The following is a 12378-nucleotide window of genomic DNA, read 5'->3' as shown; positions in this document are numbered from 1 at the left end:
GGGAAGGTGTGTAAGTGTTAGTCGTGTGGGGATGCCCCCTCACGGGGGCGTACGTGTCTTTTGGTGTATTTGTCTGTCTGGTATATTGTTTGTCGGGGGTCGCAATTTTAAAGAAATGTATTCTAAAGTAATGCAAATAACTGATAAATAAGTAAAAACTTACCTGGGCATAACCCCGGCACAGGTGCTGTAACAAAGATGCCGACGGCGTCTATGCTTAAGCCGGGGATTAGGTCGGTGATTAAAAGGAAAGAAAGGGATTCTTTCCAGGTAGCCTTAATAAAGGCAGGTAGAAATTGCTCCTTGCACTACACTTTCACAAAACACGTGTGCTCTGGTCGGCTGCCCGCTAGGAACTCACATATGAGATAGACTGTGACATGCATAGTCCCCTTTATTTAAATGTCCTTGGCTTAGTACAGGTAGACATAGGAATAGTTTATGTGTATGATACGTAAAGTTTTCTGTATCTGTGCTCTGTGCCCAATATGCTTAGTTATCTATCATGCATAAACGTATTCGAAATGAAAATAGTGATTAGCTTTGATTAAATTGTAGGTTTCATTAAATTAGTTGGCTTTTACTTAACTTACGTTATATTTTAATCACACGGAAAAAATTAGTACATTATTGAGGCCGGCATAGAAGGTGAGCCTTCCGGTTTCCAAACCGGTAGGCAAACCGTAAAGGCCGGCATACACGATGCAGTTTACCGGAAGGCAAACCGTAACGTTAGTTATTGGCCGGAAGGCCTGCCCTCAACTCTTCCGAAAAACTGCCAGCGCTTGAAATTTTGCCTTTTCGCGTACAAGTAGGAACGTGTATGCCTGAGGAGTGAGGACAGGCCAAGAGTTTCTGAATATAAAGAAAGTGAGATAAAACAGCATTTAATGCTTTGCAGTTTTCGGGTATTATTCTTCCCAGAGCTTGAGTGCTGAGAATTTTAAATTTTTATAGTTTCTTCCTAATGTTAAATATTTCAAAGTTGTACTTAGTCGTTCATGGGGAAAAATTGCTAATCTTATTATATCATCTTGTTTTTTAAGTACGGGACAAATAATTTCGAGCAATTCTGCGTATGTATTTTCGTCCATACGCAGATAAGTCCTATAACTGTGAGGTTCTAGCCGTAATTCGTTTATTAGATGCATATGGAAATGCACTTGTCGATTTATTAACCATTGTTTTACCCATTTAGAACGTTTGCGCTTTATCTTTCGTTTTTTAGGCAACAAAGCCGATGCCACCCCAATTACCTTTTCGGTACACTTACTGTAAAACTGAATAAAATCCAGCATTAAAAAGTAACGCCTATGCTATAGCCGAGAGTATAGATTAACATATATTTTGTGAGGTTAACCTTCCGGCTTTGGATTCAGAAGGTTGGTCGTCCGGCAAGTAGACTCGTGCATGCCCACTTTTGTGGTCTGTTATTGTTTGCGAAAACCTCACAATTATTGTAATCGAGATGCACTATGGGGTTGCCTATTATTTGGCGTAAATTTGGTATACATATTTTTTTATATAAGGGCAATGTAAATACAGGGTAGGAAAGTACCGATGGTCTATCTGAAGTTACGTGAGAGCGATAAAGTAAGCCATAAAAATCCATGTAATAGACAAGGATGGGTATAGTGAAGGCGTCTAATAGTCACCGCCCATTTCGCCCTTCCACAAATAAGAAGTGGATCTTATTTGTGGAAGGGCGAATCGGGCGGTGACTATGAGACGCCTTCATTATAGTCATCCTTCTCTATCGCATGGATTTCTATGGCTTACTTTATCGCTCTCACGTAACTTCAGATAGACCATCGGTACTTTCCTACCTTGTATATAATTTGGTGAGAATACATATACAGGATGTTCTCTTTCTAGTGCCTGTGCGCCACTGGCTATCCCGTAACTTTTTTGTGTGTACGCCAATGACGACGAACTTTTAATTTTTAAAATTAAGCTCTATTTTAGAAGATTTTTTGCCTCTTACAAAATTTTGATATCGTTTATGAATTTTGAGTAAAATTGGCGATTTTTACACTTTAAATAATATAAAATCAGTTTAAGATAATTAGAACAGTCTAGTACAAGGTGCCATATAACAAAGAAGCAAATTCATAACAATAATTAAAAGGTTCAGTGTCAAGCTAGATGTGATTTTATCTCAGCTTGTTTTTAATTGCAATTTATACTTTTGCTGAACAAACTGATATGTTATTAGTTTTGTGTTATTGTGAAGGAAATTGTTGTGCTAGGTACTGTTTGAACATATGCTGAAAGATTTCCCAATCGAAGAATTCCAAATCACAAAACATTTGCTAATGCGGAGAGACGCCTTCGGGAAACAATACGTTTTTTACCTGTAACATTAAATCGTGGATAACGTACGGCCGGAACTATTCAGCTGGAGGAACAAATTTTGGAAAGGGTCGAAGAAATTCCTCAAGTAAATACAAGGCTTTTAGCGGCAGAGATTGGCTTTCAAAAAGTTCCGTTAATAGAGTATTAAAAGACCAGTTATTAAAGGTTACTATCCTAACAGATGAATAGGTAGAGGAAATAATACCCCTTTAAAATGGCTGGATCCCCGGATCTAAACCCATGTAATTATTTCCTTTGGAGAGCGTTGAGGACCACCGTTTATAACTTTTCAGTAAATACAGAAAACGAATAGGTAATAGGAAAGAATACAATGAAACGAAATATTATGAGAGGTAATGCACAATTATGTATTGGATAAAATTCATTTTAATTTTCAAAGAACTAATACTTGTGTTTACGAACAAGGAAGTCACTTTGAGCATTTACTGTAATATTATTTTAATGTGATTAAAATATCAATTTAGGTTTATTTAAAATATTAATGTTGACTATCTTACATTATTAGTTGATATTGTTTATTTAAAATATTAGTGTTGATTTGTATTTTATTGATTGATAATAAATACTAAGACTAAAAATGTGGTTATTTTTTTTCATGTGACTTTTTTTCATTATCGTTCCCTGCTTTGAGGCTGCAGTTATAAATTATCTTTAACAAATCGGAATTTTTGTCTATATTTAATGTATAAAAAATGCCAATTTTACTCGAAATCCATAAACGATATCAAAATTTTGTAAGAACAAGAAAATCTTATAAAATAGTGCTTATTGTTAAAAATATAAATTCTAGCCTCACTGGCGTACACATAAAAAAATTAAGGGATAGTCAGTGGCGCACAGGCACTAATAAGAGAACATCCTGTATATGTATTATCACCAAATTTTTTATTTACGTTGCGCTTATATAAAAAATAAGTGTACCAAATTTGAAGTTTCTAAGAAAACTAGTTTTCAAATTATTTGAAAAAAAAAACTAGGTTATCTATTCTATATTTAGAAGGCTATATATCAGCAGGCGTGCACTTTTGTATATAGGTAAGTTAGGCTAAATAGTCTTATTTTCATCCAAGGAACCTGCGAACAAACGTTGTCCATCCTTTTCAGGGACACCCTGTATAAAAAAGTAATATGGATTATAATCACAAGCAAATTTATGTATTTGATTATTATTATTCAATTTGTTGAAATTTACAGTAATTTTAAAACCTGCTGGTACTTGCAGCAAATTGATGTGAATGTATATGTATAAGTCTCTGCAATAATCAATTTCAAGCATTCACTAGTGAAACACTAGCATTCACTAATGAAGCATTTGCTAGTAAAGATATAATTTTTTTCGAAATAGTCAGTTTCATGGCATAAACTGCGTTCAAATGGATTGATTATTATATCCTCATTTGACAACTGAAATTTAGGTACTACAATTCTTAACAATTAATTGATGTTCATATCGTTTGTGTTTATGGACTAAAGGGCCTCATGCACGTTTTGGAAATCCTCTCAGGAAAAACTGTGCAGTCCTGGCCTTCGGGTATGCCTGAATGCACCCTTCGCCACACACGCTCCGGAATACCTTTCAGTTCGCCAAACTAAAATCGAAGGACTTGGTATTGAGGTAATACTAAAAAAGTGAAATCTCTAAATGTCTTTTAGCCGCATATATTGAAATTATATTTTATGTTCACCATACTATGAATAAATAGACCTTTTTAGTAGTGGCCCAAATAATAGGCGACCCCATAGTACACATTGTCATGAAGAATTTCTCAATGTTTTTACTAGATCGATTTTCGACCTTATGTACTTTGGACATAAGTACCAAAAAATGTTTTCTTTGTCATAACCTTAAATATCTCGATATTTGGGCAATATTAGAAATATTTAAGTATCAAACCCCAAGTGACAAACTAAAAGAATTATAGAATTTATATTTGTAAATTTATAAAATATTTACTTTTATAATAATAATAAAATTATATCAATGTTACTAAGCATACGCATTAAAGATAATTTCATGTAAGCGAAGTAGCCTCGCAACAGGATACCATTCAAGAAAAGTTTGGTTCTGGTTAAGAGTACACCTATAATAAACAACTTGAAGAAGAAAAACACTAGAAAATGCCAAGATTAAGCAAAAGAAGAAAAAATACGCTTATGATGACATCGATAATGTATCAACAAGATCTCACCTATGAGGCTATTCTTCCCGAGCATGCGCATTAGGAATAACACTGTTAATGTTAAATTTTTACTTTATTTAAATTTAAGAATATTCTTTTATATCGTTTTTTGTGAGTTTTAAACACATTAGTATATCTATTTTACGAAACATGTGTTGGTTGTTTTTAAATAGTTCCAAATCCTTGTAAAAATAAATTAATTATTATTAATTAAGTTGCTCAATTTTATAGTATCTATGTAAATAGTACACAAGTGCCAGATTCGGTCTGAACAATTTCAACTATGACAATTTGTTGCGTGTTGTCTAAATATGTGACGTCACACTAACAGAGTCTATTGACACGTGAAAAAAATAACTTAACTCAAATCAGTATCGTACATATATAAGGTGTGTATCTATAAATTGGCACGCCACTGGAAAAAATTGTATTGTCATTTGAAATGCAAATATTTATATATTACATTGTATCAGTTTACCTTATAATTATTTAGCAATTTGTAAAGATGATACGCTTAGATTTATTTAGAATTACTTGCTGATCAAAACGGCGTTCTGTGACACGATCCACTTTTTGACTTCAAAATTAACAAAATAAATTTTTAGAAACGCAAAGTATTTACGGGCAAATGTAAGGAAATAATATACAATAAGGAAATATTCGTAAATTTTGTACAAGGATTATCCTCCTTCATTTCTGACACAATTTATACAATATTTAAATTATTATAATAATTACTTCAGTTTAATTTGTTTGCTGTAAATATTTCTATGTTAAATGTAATATCTATGTATTACATTTTATTTTTTAAATGTTCGGTTACAGTTAAATTATAATCTAATAATCATTTCAAATTATTGATGTTCCATTATTCAGTTATTGTATTTCTGTACTGTACCGTTACCATAATATAAGTAACGTTAATTTTATGGAAATATCTACTGTGAAACTTAAATTTATCATCCGTTTCACAATAAAGTTTAAAACGATGTTTTTGTCTGTTGAGAACGAGAAGTGTAACAAATTTAATCCCACCGAGTTTTACTTGCTCAGTAGTTTTTTATTTACGAGAAAGTTGCTGTTTATTTTATTCGTAATTCTATAATATATACATATTATATATAAATGAAAAGTACATAGCGTGTTCATGTTGTATTTACATTAAAATTTTTAGGAAAATTAATTTTCATTAGTTTTAAACTAAAAAGTTAATGATAAAAAATATGTAATTTTTTAACCTGATATAAAAGTAGCAATTTATTTTAATAGTACCTGCAATTTCTTGTATAGTTCCTCCAATTCTTTTCGTAAAGCATTAAGTTCTGGATCACTTTTTGGTGGCATTTTAACAATAAGCTTCAGGGCAGGAACACAACTGAAAATTTTCCTAATAAAACCGAATAATCCATTTTACTCTAATTTAATAAACGGAGTTTTAAAGATGCCTTACAAATGCTATTCTAACCCAATTCGTTGTCGATTTTGATTTTAGTAAATTGTCCTGAACAGTAAGAAAAAAATATAGAGCTCTATAAATCCTCAATTCATAACAGAGAGAACAATAATTAATATTGTTAAAAAGCCGTGTTGAGAAATTTGCATTTCTTATTTATTACTTACCTATTTAGTGAATAGGTGTTTTGTATACTTTCACATTTTAAACAGAAAATTGGCTGTATGTTACACGTTGTTGACATTTTAATACAGATACTGGCTATTACATCTTATATTGTTTAACATATGTATTAATTTTGTATTGTATAGGATTTTTCAAAATTTCTTTTGCGAGCGAACTTCGATCTGTGGTAAATGTGTATACCTACTGTACGTAATCCAAGATACAATTTGTGAAATGTAATGGTAATGATTTTAAATATTTTTGGTTCACGGTGTATATTTCTCTAATTTGGGAGAGATTACTTTCTTTTCCTTTAAATGCAGTTAATTTACTCTGTTTTCTCAATAAAAAAATTATAATCGTAGTGTCTATTAGCTATTAATGAACTGGCAGGTTCACGGATGGGTTACTGTGGCTGAATAAATTGATATTATTGTAACAGTTTTTGGTCCATTGATTTCTTAACTTTTACTTTAGTGGAAATTCTATCACTTTGATCAGAAATTAGTTGAAAGAAAGATGGTTCGGAAGTGTAGTGTAATAAAGAATTTTAAATTACCTTTAGTACTTCAGTTAACTTTATATGCTTTTGGTAAGATGATTATCTTTGAACTAATTAAAATGGTAGTATAATATACATTTTTTTTTAGTAAACTGTAATTTGGAAGGGCAATGTGAAAATCTTAAGGGTGAAATTAATTGCAATGAGAAAACTGAAAATTTATATACCTCCTCCGAGATTTTAGCAGAAGGTAGGTGAATTAATTAATATTAATTTAAGGGTCAATAATTTATTTTTATACCCACTGTACGTATCTCAATAGTAGTAGTAGTAGTAGTAGTAGTAGTAGTAGTAGTAGTAGTAGTAGTAGTAGTAGTAGTAGTAGTAGTAGTAGTAGTAGTAGTAGTAGTAGTAGTAGTAGCAGTAGCAGTAGCAGTAGCAGTAGCAGTAGCAGTAGCAGTAGCAGTAGCAGTAGCAGTAGCAGTAGCAGTAGCAGTAGGCAGTAGTAGTAGTAGTGGTAGTAGTAGTAGTAGTAGTAGTAGTAGTAGTAGTAGTAGTTAGTAATAGTAGAGTAGTTGTGTAAATGATTATTTTATAAAAAAAATTGATAATTAAAAATAGGTACAGTAAACTTTAATTGTTATATAATTGTTACTAACTATATTTATTAAATTTATACAGGGCGATTTGTACTAAATTGAGCTTACGATTATACAAAAGTCAACGTTTATTGAGATATAGTCCGTTGACTTCTTATTTGGCATGTCATTGTAAAATAAATTTTTTCTTTGCGGGTCCCTACACATAACACTATATGTATATCTTTTGTATACGTCCGCCAAAAATTTCCCGCGGATAGATTTCATTCGGAGAAAATTACCAGCTCTTTCAAGAATTAAAGAAATATCCCCACTGTTTCTGTATACCAGAATAGACTTATCAACATTATTAGTAACATTGGTTATTCCACATTTAAACAAAAGTTGGATCAATTCCAATTAAATGCCGGTAAATCTATCTAGGTTACGGTGCTGCAAACGTTTCTTGAAAATATCTAAGTATCTTGTAAGTAAGTTTCTTGTAAGTAGGTATTGGTATCGATTAACAATAAAATGTTTGAAATTCGAAAATCTCGCTAGACAGTGGCAACAAATAACACAATCTCACAAAAAAAATTGTGTTTCGAGTCTGGAGATCAGACTATATCTACCACATGTTTTCGGGGTCGCTAAATCCGAACCCGTGATCCATTTGACCCCATCACGTCAGGTTTTACTAAAATCCCCATATAACTTATAACCTTATAACTATACTATACTTATAACTTATAACATATAACCTAAGCTGTCATGTCCTATTGCACAACGATCCTGTAAAGGGAGCTGTGAACCCACAATAATCCTATATACAGAGTGTCCCGGAAATAGTGGGCAATCTCTCGGATATGAATAGATAATGAGAAAATAATGTCACAAGTTCATATAAAATTTTTTCCTCCGGGCTCACCCTGTAGAGTTATGCTCTGCTCTTGAAGTTGAGAATTAAAAATGGTTTTTTTGCTGTAACTTTTGTATTTTTCAATAAATTTTGAAAATTTTTTGGCTGGATCTATAATTTTTGAAGCTGCTTTGGATGATAATATGAAATCCTCGATAATAATTATGGATTTTTTTTTCTAGAAATTTTGGTGGGAGGTGCTTTGCCCCCGGGCCCCTATAATTATTATCGAGGATTTCATATTATCATCCAAAGCAGCTTCAAAAACTATAGATCCAGCCAAAAAATTTTCAAAATTTATTGAAAAATACAAAAGTTACAGCAAAAAACCATTTTTAATTCTCAACTTCAAGAGCTAATAACTCTACAGGGTGAGCCTGGAGGAAAAAATTTTATATGAACTTGTGACATTATTTTTCTCATTATCTATCCATATCCGAGAGATTGCCCATCATTTCCGGGACACCCTGTATACATTCAACCTCAAACCTCCAACCCTAGAACCATAAAATCCCCATATAGTCCAAAAGAATTAAGCTCAAAACCTTCGAGATATGGCTGTTGCTTGACGTAGATTAGATATTAGTAAAAATCGGTCGAAAATAATATATACAATGAAAATATAAGATTGCGCCAAGAAAAAAAGTTGTGCTATTTGCAGAAAAAATTAAAAACTGCAAAAATACTCAAAAATGACGAGTTTTTTCTAACATTTTCCAACATAACTTCTTGAATATGCAGTTTACAGAAAAAACTATTTTGATACCTGCATATCATATTTTTGTTGCTAAATAGCCAAAACCACGTAAGGAAGTGATGAAAATCGAGGTTATTTGGAAGCCTCAAACTGACAGGCAAGAAATTGTCCAATTCTACTATAAATGTAGATGTAAGTACTTTAAACGATTATAAAACGAAATTCCAAAATCCTATCTAAATCGGTCTGACAATTTATTACTAAATTTCAGCGCGAAATAATTATTTTTTTACATGAGTGCTGGGGTTAAAGTTAGGCATTTTAATTGGCGCTGATTTTTTTACACATACTTGGACCCCTTAACAATCATATAGAATCGTTAGAATATCAATTTTCTTTTTTTGAATAATTTTTGGAGCGAATTTAAAAGTTAGAAAAATTTTGACTTTATAAACAAATACTTTCGTGAAACGGTTTTGCGGGTTGGAAAATATACCAAAGTACTACTACAGTAACAGTTCTCGGAAAGACGCTTAACTTGAAAAAAAGAACGTTCAAATCGGTACTATAAGTTCCGAGATATAGAGTGTCAAAGTCAACAAGCGCTTGCTGCAAAACTATGCATAATGTAACAACAATAAAAATTGAATTTGGTAGTTTTTTTTTTTCAAGAACTTTCCGTATGTGTTTTTATAAATATGATCGCACGTGTGCTTTTTTATGAAAATTCAATGAATATCGCCAAGCCGACCATTTGTGCCGCAAAACCGAGGGGAGGGGATAAATTATAGAAATTGAAATCGCGCGTTCAAAAAAAAAGCGCGCGCGCTTCGGCGTTCAATATCTCGGCTTCTATGACTCCGATTTTGATGATTTTTTTTTTAATCGATAAAGCAAAAGGAGAGGAATTATTAAGATTTCATTAAAATATTATAAAGCCCTTTTCTGTTTATTGTTCTACTTAAAATTTCTCACATTTCGTTGTTATACTGTATATTCATGTAAATAATAATATCGATGGTAGGATATAGGTACATAATCCATTGTTAATAGGTATTAGTTTTAATAATTACGTGGTAATAATGATTAAATAAAATCTTGAAATTTTTATTTAATATGTATTTTATTTATTATATGCGTAGAATATAGAAAAAGATATAGATACAAATAATTATTTATTTATGTTTATAAAACGTGTTTATTATATTTTCATAATCATCGTATTATTAAAGTTTTTCACTTTTTTACAACATCATTGCCGTTTTCAGTTATAATATCAGCATTTGAATAAGTACCGTTTTCCATTATTTTCAAATCAGTGTTTAACTAATTGTAGTAGGTACCATTGTCAGATTAACAGCAAATGATGACTTATGGTTGCTTATGGTTGGTTAATTTGATTTTTTAAATTTGCTAGTAATTTCATAGCCATCCTCTCAAGAAATTGGATCATTTTATTTATCACAAAAACCGTCAAAACAGAAAAATTAAAAGATATGGAGATGTAATATGGATAGATATAAAGTAAATTTTTACAACAGATTTTGATTAAATATACAGGGTGTCTAATTTAGAAAAATCAAGTTTTGGCGGTTCGGTCAATCAAATGCGACAATAAATATGAAATTGAAATAGGTGGAAGACCATTAGACCATTAGAGATGAATATAGGGAAGCTTTATAAAATTCCCCTAAAATTACGCGTAGAATCCAAATATGCAAAAATATATAGAATGTTCCATTTATAATAAGCAAATAGGTGGCGACTACCGGTATAACCGGAAGTTCTATAACAATGGCATTATTTTAATTAAACTCTTTTTAAATAAAACCTAAAAAACCACCTGGTCCCAAATTTTCAAAATTCAAATCGAAGTAGTCTCCGAAATATTCTAATGGGCCGTATGACAGCTTGTAGAAGAAAATTTTGAGAGCGAAAACAGCAACTATGCTCTAAAAAAGCGGAATACTTTAATAATGCGATGATACGTTTTATAAATATTAAATAAATAAATTACATATTAAATAAAAATTTCAAGGTTTTAAACATTATTACGAATTATTAAAACTAATAACTATTAACAATGGACTATGTATATCTACCATCGATATTATTATTATTACATGAATATATAGCAACAATGAAATGTGTGAAATTTTAAATAGTCGTAATAAGCTGATAGGGCTTTATAATATTTTAATGAAATCTTGATAATTGAATTCCTCTCATTATTATATATTGATTTAAAAAAAAAATCATCAAAATCGGAGCCGTAGAAGCCGAGATATTGAACGCCGAAAAGGGCACGCTCTTTTTGAACGCGCAATTTCAATTTCTATCATTTATCCTCTCCCCCCGGTTTTGCGGCTCAAATGGTCGGCTTGGCGATATTCATTGAATTTTCATAAAAAAGGCACAATTGTGATAATATTTATAAAAGCACATACGAAAAGTTCTTGAAAAACCTACCAAATTCATATTTTGTTGTTGTTACATTCTATCTTGTAGCAAATTTCATAACAAACAATTTCATCAGTAATAGTTTTTTCTGTAAACTGCATATTTATGAAGTTATGTTGGAAAATGTTAGAAAAAACATGTCATTTTTGAGTATTTTTGCAGTTTTTAATTTTTTCTGTAAATAGCAACTTTTTTTCTTGGCGCAACCTTATATTTTCATTGTATATATTATTTTCGACCGATTTTTACTAATATCCAAGTTACGTCAAGCAACAGCCATGTCAATGTGTAATTCTCCTAGACTAATAACCCCATAACCGATAACTCCAATAACCACGTTACTGAGTAGTTCGACTCGATGTCTCATCGCGGGATATGTCAAGGCTCTATAAACAGAATATATTTAACAATACAATCTCTAACTTCTAACACCGTAGCCCTATAATTCCATAACCCCATAACTCCAATAGCCACGTTACGCAGTAGTTCGATTGTTTGATGCAAGGAATATTAGTCTATATCGTTATTTCATCATCTCCATCAGTAGATTCTCCGTGGGTTTTAAAAAAATGCCAAGTGAAGCTTTATTTCGCATATGCTAACTCAAGTCCCTGCAGTCCCTGGACCATGGCTTTATTCATTTCAGGCATGGAAGACGTGCCAGACATGGCTTCGGATGCCCAGAATCGGCGGCTAGTCAGGGTGCGAAAGCGTACCTAGCGAAATAAAGCTATAGACATAGGCCGACAAGGCCGGTATATCCTAGGTTGCCTTATAACCAGAGAGCGGACAATTTGTGTCTTTAACCTTGAACACAGATATGTCATTCATAAACTTAGATACATTATCCATGACGCAGTGGCGTGTCGGGTATGCATCGGAAATTTACGTGATAATTCACGAAAATTCCACAGTATATACATTTTTAGGCGTTATAAAATATTTAGAAAATCAGAAATTGTATATATTGTATATATTTATTAAATAAAGTTCGGTTAAAAATAGTGTCGTTCTTTTAATTGGAAATTAGGAGTCAATGTAACGAATA

Source organism: Anoplophora glabripennis, unplaced genomic scaffold (assembly GCF_000390285.2).
Source record: "Anoplophora glabripennis isolate ALB-LARVAE unplaced genomic scaffold, Agla_2.0 scaffold1282, whole genome shotgun sequence".
NCBI classification, from domain to species: Eukaryota; Metazoa; Arthropoda; class Insecta; order Coleoptera; family Cerambycidae; genus Anoplophora; species Anoplophora glabripennis.
This window is presented reverse-complemented; position numbering follows the sequence as displayed.